This window comes from Saccopteryx leptura, chromosome 3 (genome assembly GCF_036850995.1).
Source record: "Saccopteryx leptura isolate mSacLep1 chromosome 3, mSacLep1_pri_phased_curated, whole genome shotgun sequence".
Lineage (NCBI taxonomy): Eukaryota > Metazoa > Chordata > Mammalia > Chiroptera > Emballonuridae > Saccopteryx > Saccopteryx leptura.
The window spans coordinates 240,701,191-240,714,415 of NC_089505.1; the positions used below are offsets into that span (position 1 = coordinate 240,701,191).

The window sequence follows — 13,225 nt, forward strand, 5'->3', positions numbered from 1 at the left end:
AATGGATAAGTAGAAAAATACAGAGAAGACCAAGAAGAGGGAGAAATGAGGCTGGGAAGCTGATCAGAGGAGAAGATCACAGAGAGATCAGGAGTGGGGACACTGATGCAAAGCCCACAGAGCACTACTGAGGACCTTCTGTTACTTCTTCTATTGAAGAGGAATTGAGAATCCAAGTCTGGGCTTGAGTTTCCAAGGCCAAGAAGTAGTACATTTTCTAGTCAGACCACCAACTACAGATAATGTTAATAGCCAGTGCTCCTTTTATACATATTGATATAAAGGAGGAGGTTAGGAAACAGACAAGAGCAAAGAAAATTTAGGAATCAGATAATGGAATACAGGGAGGGGAAATGAGAGACCCTGTGAAGCTTGTGGCTGAGGGAAGCAGTCGGGTTTCTCTGACAGGGAAGTGAGCAGAGGGAGATGTCGGTTTGTGGCAAAGTAAGTGACAGAAGAGTTCAAAAGGGTTTGGAGGGGAAGCTGATATCTGATATCTGGGCACTCATCCTGCTGAGGTATCCTTATCTAACAGAGCTCTAATGCTGCTGCTTCTGCCCCTGCTCTTCAAGGGAATTATCTGCCATGGGCCAAGCACAGGAAGTAAAAAGAATGCAGGTGGAAAGTTACCTGTGGCTGGGCAAAGCAGGGTAGAAGAAAGTACTAGAGAGGATCTGAAACAGGGCGTAATGCTCCAACGGGGCTTCCTTGGAATTTTCATGCCAGGCTACTGCCAGGCACCATCCTTGACCCTGTCTAAGTTTATATTTCTGATTTTAGGGCTAAGAATCAGGATCTAGGGAAAGATGTCATGGGACTAAATGCTCACTTTGTAATTACAATATTCCAATTTTTCTTTTCCTACACAGGACCCCCTTCTCCCCTCCTTTGAAAACTTTTTAATTATCACTTCCATTTTCAGCTACCCCAGTTTTAGCACTTCATCATCCAGCAACAGAAGAGCCCCCCTCCTTTCGAATGCTTCAGATTTTCTCCTTTGCCAACCAGAGCTGGCAGCACACGGAGGGCTCAGTCTGGTGGGGAGCTGCAGACTCATCGCTGGGACAGTGCTTCAAGCATCATCCAATAGCTGTGGCCCTGGTCCCAGGGTAATTTCGGCAAGGAGGAGCTGAAGAACATCCAGGTGGTATTGCAGTTGTACATGCACAGCTTCCCCCAGGAAGTGCAGGCATTTTCTAGTCACTTTCAATTTGGTTGTGAATTTGCTTTCCCACGCTGATATTTGCCTGAAAGCTCCCACCAGGGATGATATTGTTTGGGCTCTACCATTATTCAATCTTCCTGACCTTGTGTCTGTCTCCCTGGCTCACTCTTTTTTATTTATTTGTTTATTTAGCTTCATCTTTTACCACTATTCGCAATATACCCTCACCCAAAATACAAAGAAGGACCTACATGTACATATCCCTGCACACTCTGGAATATACCCTCATGTTCTGGCTTCTTGTAATATTTGTTGCTTTTTGATTTTTCCCCTCATCCTTGGCCTGAGGCTCAGCCTTTCACAACCAAGATCTGCCCTTTCCTTTTCCCTCTCCTGAGTGTTCACATGACCTAACCAGGACCTAACAACTCCCGAGTAAGGTCTTCCTGACGCTCTGCTATCTTTCTAACAGTTTTCCATCAGGCCTCTTCAGATTAATTATTTTAACATTCCTTTTTTATTTTAATATATTCTTCCCACAGATTTTCTTCACCTTTTCCACCAAACTTTAGTTTTCCATGTCTTACAACAGAAAATGTTTCTTCCCTTGAATTTTTTTATTTTCTAAATAGTTGACTTTTAATCCCTACAATATGATTCATATTAATTATCTCTCTTGTCCACCCTCAGATTCCTTTAAAATCCAGGTATTTGGTGGCTGTGGAATGCATTCTGAAAAAGCCCAGAGAGTTTTTCAAATGCAGTATATCAAGGATCAGATTTCCTGAGTTTCCAAGGAAATTCCTGGAAGCCATCTCCAGGAGCAGGGAGTCAGGCTCAGAATGTCTGTAAGATGCTTAATCACTACCATGTTACTAAAGAAGTTGTGCAGGGCCTTCTCAGTGACAACTGCCCTCGGTTTCTGTCGGGCCTTTTGGAAGGAGATAAGTCAGACCTGGAAAGACAGGGTGAGTCCAATCTCCTGTCGCCTCATAGGTTCAGTGCTTAACCCTTGTATTTCAGTGTATTACTCTTTGTCATCCCTTTGAAGCATAGAATAAGAAGCTTGAAGTTGAGTGTGAATTCTGAATTGTTTCCACAACAAGAGAAAGAGTGATTACTCAAACAGCTAACATTCCCGAGCCATGAAACTGAAACTGGGATGCCCTTCTAAACTCCATTTCTTCTCATCTCTTTCCAGTGAAGCCACAGGCTTGGGTGACCAAAGGCTCCAGTCCTGGTCCTGGCCGTCTGCTGCTGGTGTGCCACGTCTCTGGCTTTCATCTGAAACCTGTGTGGGTGATGTGGATGCGGAGTCAACAGGAGCAGCAGGGCACTCAACGAGGTGAAGTCCTGCCCAATGCTTATGGGACGTGGTATCTTTGAGTAACCCTGAATGTGGCAGCTGGACAGGCTTAAGGCCTGACCTGCTGAGTGAAACACAGAAGCCTGACAGGCCATGATATAATCATCCACTGGAGTGAGACCAGAACCAACACAAACAATGATGGGTAGCCAACCACACAAATGCTAGACTCAGCTACCTACAGAAGCAGCACACTCAATGGAGGAGTCCAGAAGGCATAAGACAGAGCAACAAATAAATATACACAACAAGGTAGACACTGCATAACATCTAAAACATGTGATCAAGGTTGACCCTTAGAACCAGCCAACCTGAAGGGATAACCCTACACATGAAAGGACCAATGGCATTCAAGACTCACATACAACAGGAAGATAAATATAACTGTCAAGAACCATTGCTAGAGCACTTAAGTAACTCAGGCAGCCTGGAGGTCAGTACCACAGAGCCCATCTTCCTCATAAAGACACCACAACAAATCTGAAAGTCAAACAGCACTACCTACTACACAGACAAAATAGGCAGACAATGAAATATGACCCAAATAAATTAAAGAGAATTCCCCAGAAAACAATCTAAATGAAATGGAAGTAAAGAAACTACCAGACACAGAGTTTAAAATAATGGTTATTAGGATGCTCAGGGATTTAATGTTAGAATGGATGATCACAATGAGAACTTAAAGAGGTAGTAATCATTATAAAGGACATTAAAATTATAAAAAGGATCCAGTCAGAAATGGCAAATACACTATCTGATATAAAGACTGCACTAGAAGGTATTAACAGCAGTCCGGATGAAGTGGACGATCAAATCAGTGATTTAGAGGATAAGATAAAATGAAGTAGAACAACAGAGTGTTAAAAAAAAAAAAAAGAGGCTCAAAAGACTGAGAAAATTCTGAGACCTCTGTGACAACATGAAGAGAAACAACATCTGCATCATAGGGGTTCCTGAAAGAGAAGAGCATGAACAAGGGATAGAGAACCTGTTTGAAGAAATTATAACTGAAAATTTTCCTAAATTGTTGAAGAAAAAATATCACACATTTTCAAGAAGCACAGAGAGTCCCATTAAAGAGGAACTCAAGCAAACCTACACCAAGACACATCATGATTAAAATGCCAAAGTTAAGAGACAAAAAAAGAACACTAAAAGCTTCAAGAGAAAAGCAGTTAATTACAGAGGAGCCATCATAAAGATGACATCTGACTTCTCAACAGAAACACTTGAGGACAGAAGGGATTGCCAAGAAATAAGAAATATTCAAAGTGATGCAAAACAAGAACCTACAACCAAAACTTCTTCATCAAACAAAGCTATCATTTAAAATTGAAGTAGAAATAAAAAGCTTCCCACATAAAACAAAAAAAACCTCAAGAAATTCATTACAACCAAACCAGCACTGCATAAAATGTTAAGGAGCCTGCTATAAAAAGAGCAAAGGAAAAGTAGAAATCTGCAAAAAGAGGATTGTAGATTTAAAGAATAAATGACAACAAATAAGTACATATTAATAATAATCTTAAATGCAAATGGATTAAATGTTCCAATCAAAAGACACAGGGTAGCTGCCTGGATAAGAAAAAAGAACCTGTACATATGCTCTCCACAAGATATTCACCTCAGAACAAAAAAATACACATAGGCTTACAGTGAAAGGATGAAAAAAAGTATTTCATGCAAACGGTAATGAAAAAAAAGCTGTGTAGCAATAGTTATATCTGACAAAATAGCCTTTAAAACAAGGGCTATAGTAAAGAATAAAGAAGGTCAATACATAATGATACAGGGAGAATCAAACAGGAGGATATAACCATTGTAGATATATTTATGTGCCTAATATAGGAGCACATAAATATATAAAGCAGATTTTGATTAACATAAAGAGTGAGACGAATGGCAACACTATAATAGTAGGGGATTTCAATACCCCACTAACATCTATGGATAGATCCTTAAAACAGGTAAAAATGAGTATAAAACAACTCAGACTTTATGGGAAACAGCAAGAGCATTCCTGAGAATAAAGGCATACCTTACAAAACAAGAAAAAGCTCAAATAAACAACTTAACCCTACATCTAAAAGAACTAAAAAGAGAATAAAAATTAAATCCTGAAGGAACAAAATAGTAAAGATCAGAACAGAAATAAATGACATAGAGGCTAAATAAACAATATAAAAGATCAATGAAACCAAGACATGGTTCGTTGAAAAGGTAAAGAAGATTGACAAACCTTTAATGAGACTCCTCAAGAAAAAAAAAGAGAGGACTCAATAAAATTAGAAATGAAAATGGAGAAGTAACAACTAACATTGCAGAAATACAAAGGATTATAAGAAAATACTATCAAGATTTATATGCCAAAAAAATTGGACAACCTAGATGAAATGGATAAATTCCTAGAAACATCCAATCTTTCAAAATTTAATCTAGACGAATCAGAAAACCTAAACAGACAAAATCAACAAATGAAATTGAAACAGTTATCACAAAACTCCCAACAAACATAAGTCTTGGACTCGGTGGCTTCACAGTCAAATTTTACCAAATATTCCAAGAAGAAATAACACATACCCTTCTCAATCTATTTCAAAAAATTCAAGAGGAGAGAGGACCTCCAAGCTCCTTTTATGAGGAATGATCCTCATTCCAAAACCAAATAAAGACACTACAAAGAAAAAAACTATAGAACAATATGCCTGATGAACATAGATGCTAAAATTCTCAACAAAATATTAGCAGACTGGATCCAGGAATACATTAAAAAAGCCATGCATGATGATCAAGTGGGATTTAATCCGGGGAAACAAGGCTGGTACAATATTTGCAAATCAATCAATGTGATTCATCACATCAATAGAAGGAAGGATAAAAATCACATAATTATATCAATAGATGCAGAAAAAGCATTTGATAAAATCCAACACCCATTTGTGACAAAAACTCTAGCAAAGTGGGAATGCAGGGAACATACCTCAACATAATAAAGGCCATCTTTGAAAAACTGACCACTAACATCATACTCAATGGGCAAAAGTTAAAAGAAATCCCCTTAAGATCAGGAACAAGTCAGGGGTGCCCCCTTTCACCAGTCTTATTCAACATAGTTCTGGAAGTTCTAGCCACAACAATCAAACAAGAAGATATAAGGCATCCAAAATAAAAAAGAAGTAAAACTATCATTATTTGCTGACATGATGCTATACTTAGAAAACACAAATGTCTAAGTCAAAAAATTACTAGACTTCATAAATGAACTGGGGAAGGTGGCCTGATATAAAATTAATATTCATAACTCAATGGCATTTTCATACACCAACAATAAACTGTCTGAATGAGAAATTAAGGAAACAATCCCCTTCACTATTGCAAAAAAAAAAATAAAGTATCTAGGAATAAATTTAACCAAGTAGGTAAAAAACTTGTTCTTGGAAAATTATAAGACATTGAAAAAAAATCAAAGAAGATACAAAGAATTGGAAGCATATACCGTGTTTATGGATAGGAAGAATAAATATCATTAAAATGTCTACATTACCCAAAGCAATCTATAAACTCAATGCAATTCCTATTAAAATACTAATGGCATCTTTCAAAGATATAGAACAAATATTTCAAAAATTTATATGGAACCAAAAAAGAACATGAATAGACTCAGCCATTTTGAAAATAAAGAATAAAGTGGGAGGTATCACACTTCCTGATATCAAGCTATACTACAAAGCCACTGTAATTGAAACAGGTTGGTACTGGCATTAGAACAGGCATATAGATCAATGGAATAAAACATAGAACCCAGAAATAAACCCATGCCTTTATGATCAATTGATATTTGACAAAGGAGATAATAGCATAGAGTGGAGTACAGACAGTCTCTTTAATAAATGGTGCTGGGAAAATTAAACAGGTACATGCAAAGAAATGAAACTAGACCACCAATTTAAATCATTCACAAAAGTAAATGTAAAATGGGTAAAGGTCTTAAATGTAAGTCGCAAAACCATAAACATCTTGGAAGAAAACAAATGCAGTAAACTCTTCGTTATCTCTCATAGCATTATATTTGCTGATTTATCTCCACGAGCAAGTGAAATAAAGGACAAAACAAACAGTGGGGTTATATCAAACTCAAATGCTTTTGCACAGAAAAGACACCATGAACAAAATAAAAAGACAAACTACACAATAGGAGAAGATATTCTCCATACATCTGATAAGTGGTTAATAACAAAATTTATAAAGAACTTCTAAAACTCAACACCAGGAAGGTAAACAACCCAATTTTAAAAATGGGCAAAAGAACTGAATAGACACTTCTTCAAAGAGGACATACAGATGGCCAATAGGCATATGAAAATTTTTCAATATCAGAGAAAAGCAAATTAAAACCGCAATGAGATACACCTCACACCTTGTCAGAATGGCGCTCACTAACAAATCAACACACAATAAGTGCTGGCAAGGTTGTGAAGAAAAGGGAACCCTCCTGCACTGCAGCTGTGAATGCAGACCTAGGATGCTACTTTAGAGAACAGTATGGAGTTTCCTAAAAAAATTAAAAATGAAACTGCCTTTTGACCCAGCTATCCCACTTTTATGAGTATGTCATAAGAATACCAAATCACTGATTCAAAAGAATATATGCATTCCCATGTTTATTGCAGCATTGTTTACAATAGCCAAGATCAGGAAACAGCCCAAATGTCCATCAGTGGACAAGTAGATTAAAAAGCTGTGGTGCAGCCCTGGTCGGTTGGTTCAGTGGTAGAGTGTCAGCCTGTTGTGTTGAAGTCCCAGGTTTGATTCCCGTTCAGGGCGCAGAGGAAAAGCACCATCTTCTTCTCCACCCTTCCCCCTCTCCTTTCTCCCACTTCCCCTCTTGCAGCCAAGATTCCATTAGAGCAAAGTTCTTATGGGTGCTGAAGTTGGCTCCATGGCCTTCACCTGAGGCACTGAAGTGGCCTGATTGCAGCGGAGCAACCACCCAGAGGGACAAGCATTGTTCCCTTGTGGGCATGCCAGATGGATCTCAGTTGGGCACATGTGGGAATCTGTCTGTCTGCCTCCCCCCCTCCTACTTCTCACTTCAGAGAAATACAAAAAACAAAAAACAAACAAACAAACCCTGTCATGCATATACAAAATGGAATACTACACAGCCATGAAAAAGAAGGAAATCACCTTTTGCATGGCATGAATGGACTTGGAGATTATTATACTAAGTGAAACAAGCCAAGAATAAAAAGATAAATATTAAATGATCTCATATGTGGAATCTAATGAACCAAGTGAACTGAATAACATAATAGAGGTAGAGGTGGGGTCACAAGGAGCAGAGAAACAGCTGTAAGAGGGATGAGGATAGAAGGGATGGGATCAGTGAAGATGAAGGGATTAGTAAAATTATATATACATAACATATTGATACAGAAAACAGGACAGCAAATCTCAAAAGGAAGGGGGGAGGGGGGACAATAGGGTATTATAGAGGAGGTAGTTATATTGAGTACGACACTTGAATTCTTGTTAACACATGAATAAATTAAAATTTAAAAAAATATTTTTTAAAGATTTATGAAATGGCCACTCCATTGTCTATTATACTTCATTAATAATGTAAAAAATAAAGAAATAGTAATCTTTAACAATAGAATGTAAGATATTATAGACAGGGTAGTTGAATGAAGAAGTATAGAATTCTGTGTGATCAATTCTTCAGACATTTTTTTTCTTAGAGACAAGGGAAAGAAAATCATTGAAGCCGTTTTTGTATGTTCCCCGAATGGAATTAAATTGGCAACCTTTATGCTTGGGAAGATGCTCTAACCAACTGAGCTATCCAGCCAGAACATAAATTCTCCAGACATTTTTAAAGAAAGCCCTGCAGTTACCATGCAAGTGTGTCAGGAGTCCCCCTGGGGATGGACAGTGTCTGTCTCCGGAATTTATATATGCTGGGTAGGTCATCCTGATTGGTGAATTGAGTATTTGTATCACTGAAAGCCATAAAGATTTGGATAAAAACTAGAAATAATAACTTTCAGTTTAAACATGAAAACTCTTTCCAAGTTTAAACTAATTTAGTTCAATATAATAATGTACTGGGCAGCACAGAATAAAACATTTCCACAGTAGTTTCATTGGACAGCACAACTCTAAGTTGTGTGTAGCATAATTTAAAGCTCCTTTAGCTATATAGCAAAAACGTAGCTAAAAGTGAGGAGAAAGGTAAAATTTCCATTTGAAGTTAGCACTTTGAGGACCTCAGAGCTTATGTAATAATTTTAGCAAGTGGACCCAGTTTATGTCAATAGCCATGACTGTAATGATACATGACAGGTGGTGACTGAGGCCATGGGAGACAGGGCTAGGGACTCACACAGGTTTTCAAGGTGGGCGCTAAATGCATCATTGGTGATTTTATGAAAGAATCAGAATAATTGAAGGTTTTGAGGAATCTGCAAATAGTGCAATTAAGATGTAGGAACAGTGATAATTAAAGAAATGTGGATTGATACTACTAAAGAGATCTATTTTGTATCCTTTACTGTGTTTATTTGGGACAGTATTGACTTCAGACATTCACATGAATAAAGGCTTTATCTAAAGGAAAACACTTTGAAAAAAGATGAGCCCTCAGAGAAAAAAATATTACTTTCTTTGCAAATTGTATGGAAGGGGAAAAAAGCTAGAATATATAACCTAAAAATTAACCATAAGAAGGAGTCGGCTGGCTGTGTGGGCAGAGTTGGAAAATTGAATAATTGCTGAGTAGATGAATGGACTTAGAAAAGGCCCCATTGTGTGACTATATAGGACAGTCTGGGCACTCACCCTCTTCTAGACCTATGATGAAAGAGCAACGTGTTCAAATTAAAGGTAAAATTATTATTCTACAAAACTTTAGCTGTCTATTGTTTACAGATATAATTGTTGATGTTATTTAATGACTTTGTTAACTTTTCTATAAAATTTTTATTCCCATATTGTTAAAGTATAAATCAGAATTCTTTGAAGAAAAAACAGGTCTTTTTTTTTGGTGATTACAAAGGATTGATATTTTCAACAATAGCAGATAAAATATTTTCTTACATTTACATACATTTATTAAAAATATGATTTTAGATCAATTCTAGGCAGTTTCTCTTATTCATCATTTTCTTAATCAGGAAATTCAATTCATTTAAAGCATGTCTATTAATGTGTTTCCAGTGAATATTTCTCTTTTGGCAGGAAGGTTAATGAAAGAGGATCTGTGAGTGTGACTATGGGACACCCTCAGGGAAAAGCATAGGGAGGAAATTTCTTCTTTTTTTTTTTTTTTTCTTTTTGTGTTTTTCTGAAGCTGGAAACGGGGAGAGACAGACAGACTCCCGCATGCACCCGACAGGGATCCACCCGGCACGCCCACCAGGGGGAGATGCTTTGCCCACCAGGGGGCCATGCTCTGCCCCTCCGGGGCGTAGCCACCCTAGCGCCTGGGGCAGAGGCCAAGGAGCCATCCCCAGCGCCCAGGCCATCTTTGCTCCAATGGAGCCTCGACTGCGGGAGGGGAAGAGAGAGACAGAGAGGAAGGAGAGGGGGAGGGATGGAGAAGCAGATGGGCACTTCTCCTGTGTGCCCTGGCCGGGAATCGAACCCGAGAGTTCTGCACACCAGGCCGACGCTTTACCACTGAGCAAACCGGCCAGGGCAGGAAATTTCTTCTTAAATAAACACTGACCACAAAGAGTAAATATTTTTAGTCAAAAAAAGATTTAATTAATAAAAAAAACTTATAGACATAGCAGTGTAGTGATTACAGGAGAAAAAAGGGTGGCAGGAGATGGAAAAGGGGAATAGACGGTGATAAAGAAAGATGTGACGAGGTGGTGAACACACAATGCAATGTACAGGTGATATAGCATAGAGCTGTATATCTGAAACTTGTACAATTTTATTAACCAATGTCACCCCAATAAACTCAATAATTTTTTAAATGGTAGTAAGGAGCTAATGAAATTCTGTCAAGATAGGAGAAAAAATATATGATACTTTATACCCAGAATTAAAATTAATGTTACATATATTTTTCTTTGAAAATTGTTCTTTGAACGATTTTAATTTAGAAAATAATTTTACTAATGATTTTATTAATTGTTGGACTGTTATCAGAAATTTATTTCTGCATTTCCCAGTTCTTTGTTGTGCTTTGTAAATTTGGTCACCTCAAAACTGAATACTGCTATGTGGCTATTTTTACCCATATAACAGCACTTTTTCCTGAGGGAAAATAAATTATTTTATTATGGAATTTTTTCTTTATTTTATTTTGTAAGTGATATGAAACTTTGTCAAATTAGTAGAATTACATATAACATTTATGACTGGCATATGTCAATTCGAATTTTGGACTATTTATTATTTTTTAGGTTGGTATAGAATCTTTTCAATATGTTTCTTTGCCTATAGTCCATAATGGAATTATAAAACCAACGTAACCTAACAGAACCATTTATAGTTTTAATGTATTTGGACAGAAGAATAAATGTTAAAAATAAGTAATCTAGTTTCATTCTGGAAACAAGTTAAAAAAAACATAAAATAAATCCAGAATTGTAGCAGAAAGAAAATCAATATAAAGTCTGTTTATGTAAAATACAGATTAAGACAAACAATAAACTAGTAATTATCAAATTACAGATAAACTCTTTTTCTGGAAATATTATTAATAATATATAAAAGTAAATTCTAGTAGAATAGATGAAAAAGATAATGTACGAATGGATAACATTGTAAAGTGAGTGTTAGTTGATAGAACAAGTGGATATTTCAACTGGTCTGACATCCAAATGAAATGGAAAGTTTTATTGAAAATTATAAATGATTAAAAAACACTCAAAAGAAGAAAAAACACTAAGTATGCCAGTAACCATAAAAACTAAACCTAATAGCAAGGACATAACTAACCTGAAAAATCCTAAATTCTTATTTCATGGTAAATTTCAGGATATAAATAAGACAGAAAATATTGAATTCCATTTATGAGACTAGGATATCGAAACTAAAAAATACCACAACCTGACAAAAACTTGAAACAAAATATTTGTAAATTAATAAAAACTAAGCAAACAAATAAACCAAACATCAAAGTTCTGTTAACAAATTTTACTCATTGAAAATATTAAATTTTCATGTATATGAAAAGATTTTACTAGCAGTGTAAGAATAATTAAATACTAGAAAATTAATTAATTTAGTTGTCTAAGTTAACAAATTAAAGGGAAAAATAAACAATATAATCATTTCCTTGTATGTCTGACAAAAACCTTAATAAAATTAAATATACATTGATGAAGAAAACATCAATTTTGCAATAAAGAGAACTTCCTTAATATAGTTCAGTTTAACTATAATCAAGGTAAAAGACATAGACTTGATAATAAAAATTTAGAAGGTTTAACATTAAAATTAGGAATAGGACAAGGGTGTGTGCAATTACCATTATGCTAATCAAAGTGGTACTAAAGTGGTACTTTCTAGACTGGTGAGTAAATAAAAATAAAGATTATAATTAAAAATTAAATTGTCATTTCAGTGTGTGTTATGTGCTGTTGAGTTGGCTCTGACTCCCAGAGCTCCTATGAATGAGTTCTGTCCACAATTTTTTGTCCTCAACAGTCCTGCTCAGCTCCCGTGCACTCATGCCTATGGCTTCTTTTATGAAGTTACTTCATCTCACAGTAGGTCTTCCTCTTTTCCTACAGTATTTTAGTTTTCTAAGCACTATTGTCTTTTCTAAAAAACCTACCTTCTTTCTCATGATGTGCCCCAAGTAGAAAAGCTTCAGTTTTGTCATTTTTGCCTCCAGCAATGTTTCAGACTTAATTTGTTCTAGAACCCAGTTGTTTGTCCTTCTGATAGTGCAGGATATTCTTAGAGCTCTCCTCCAACACCATGTTCAAATGTGTCATTTTATTTCCTATCAACCTTCTTCATTACCCAACTTTTGCATCTGTATACATAATAATCAGGAATAAGATGGTAATATCTAATGGCATATCATTCTCATTTTTTCTTTTTTTTTTAAATTTTATTTAGACAATTAATTTTAACCATGTGACATTGATCAATTAGAGTACATAGATTTAGAGAAAACATTTCCAGATCATTTTGACATTTGATTATGTTGTATACCCATCACCCAAAGTCAAACTGTCTTCCATCACCTTCTATTTGGTTTTCTTTATGCCTCTCCCCTCCCCCACCTCCCTACTTCTCTTCTCTTCCCCTCCCCCTGGTAACCACCATACTTTTTTTTTATGTCCATGAGTCTCAATTTTGTGTCCCACCTATGTATGGAATCATACAGTTCTTAGTTTTTTCTGATTTATTTATTTCACTCAGTGTAATGTTATCAAGATCCATCTATGTTGTCCTAAATGGTACTATGTCATCATTTTTTATGGCTGAGTAGTATTCTATAATATGTATGTACCACATCTTCTTTATCCAATCATCTATTGAAGAGCTTTTTGGTTGTTTCCATGTCTTGGCCACTGTGAACAATGCTGCAATGAACATGGGGTTGCATGTGTCTTTATGTACCAGTGTTTTTGGGTTTGGGGGTATATACCCAGTAGAGGGATTGCTGAGTCATATAGTAGTTCTATTCTTAATTTTTTGAGGAACCACCACACTGTCCTCCG

General features: G+C 36.3%; 2 pseudogenes; both read left to right on the forward strand.

Annotated features, from left to right (window-relative positions):
- The first annotated feature begins 542 nt into the window (after positions 1–542).
- On the forward strand, positions 543–2,680 carry LOC136398455 (T-cell surface glycoprotein CD1e, membrane-associated-like; annotated as a pseudogene).
- A 194-nt stretch (positions 2,681–2,874) lies between these two features.
- The window catches only part of LOC136398456 (T-cell surface glycoprotein CD1b-3-like), a 30,228-nt pseudogene continuing 19,877 nt past the window's right edge, over positions 2,875–13,225 (forward strand).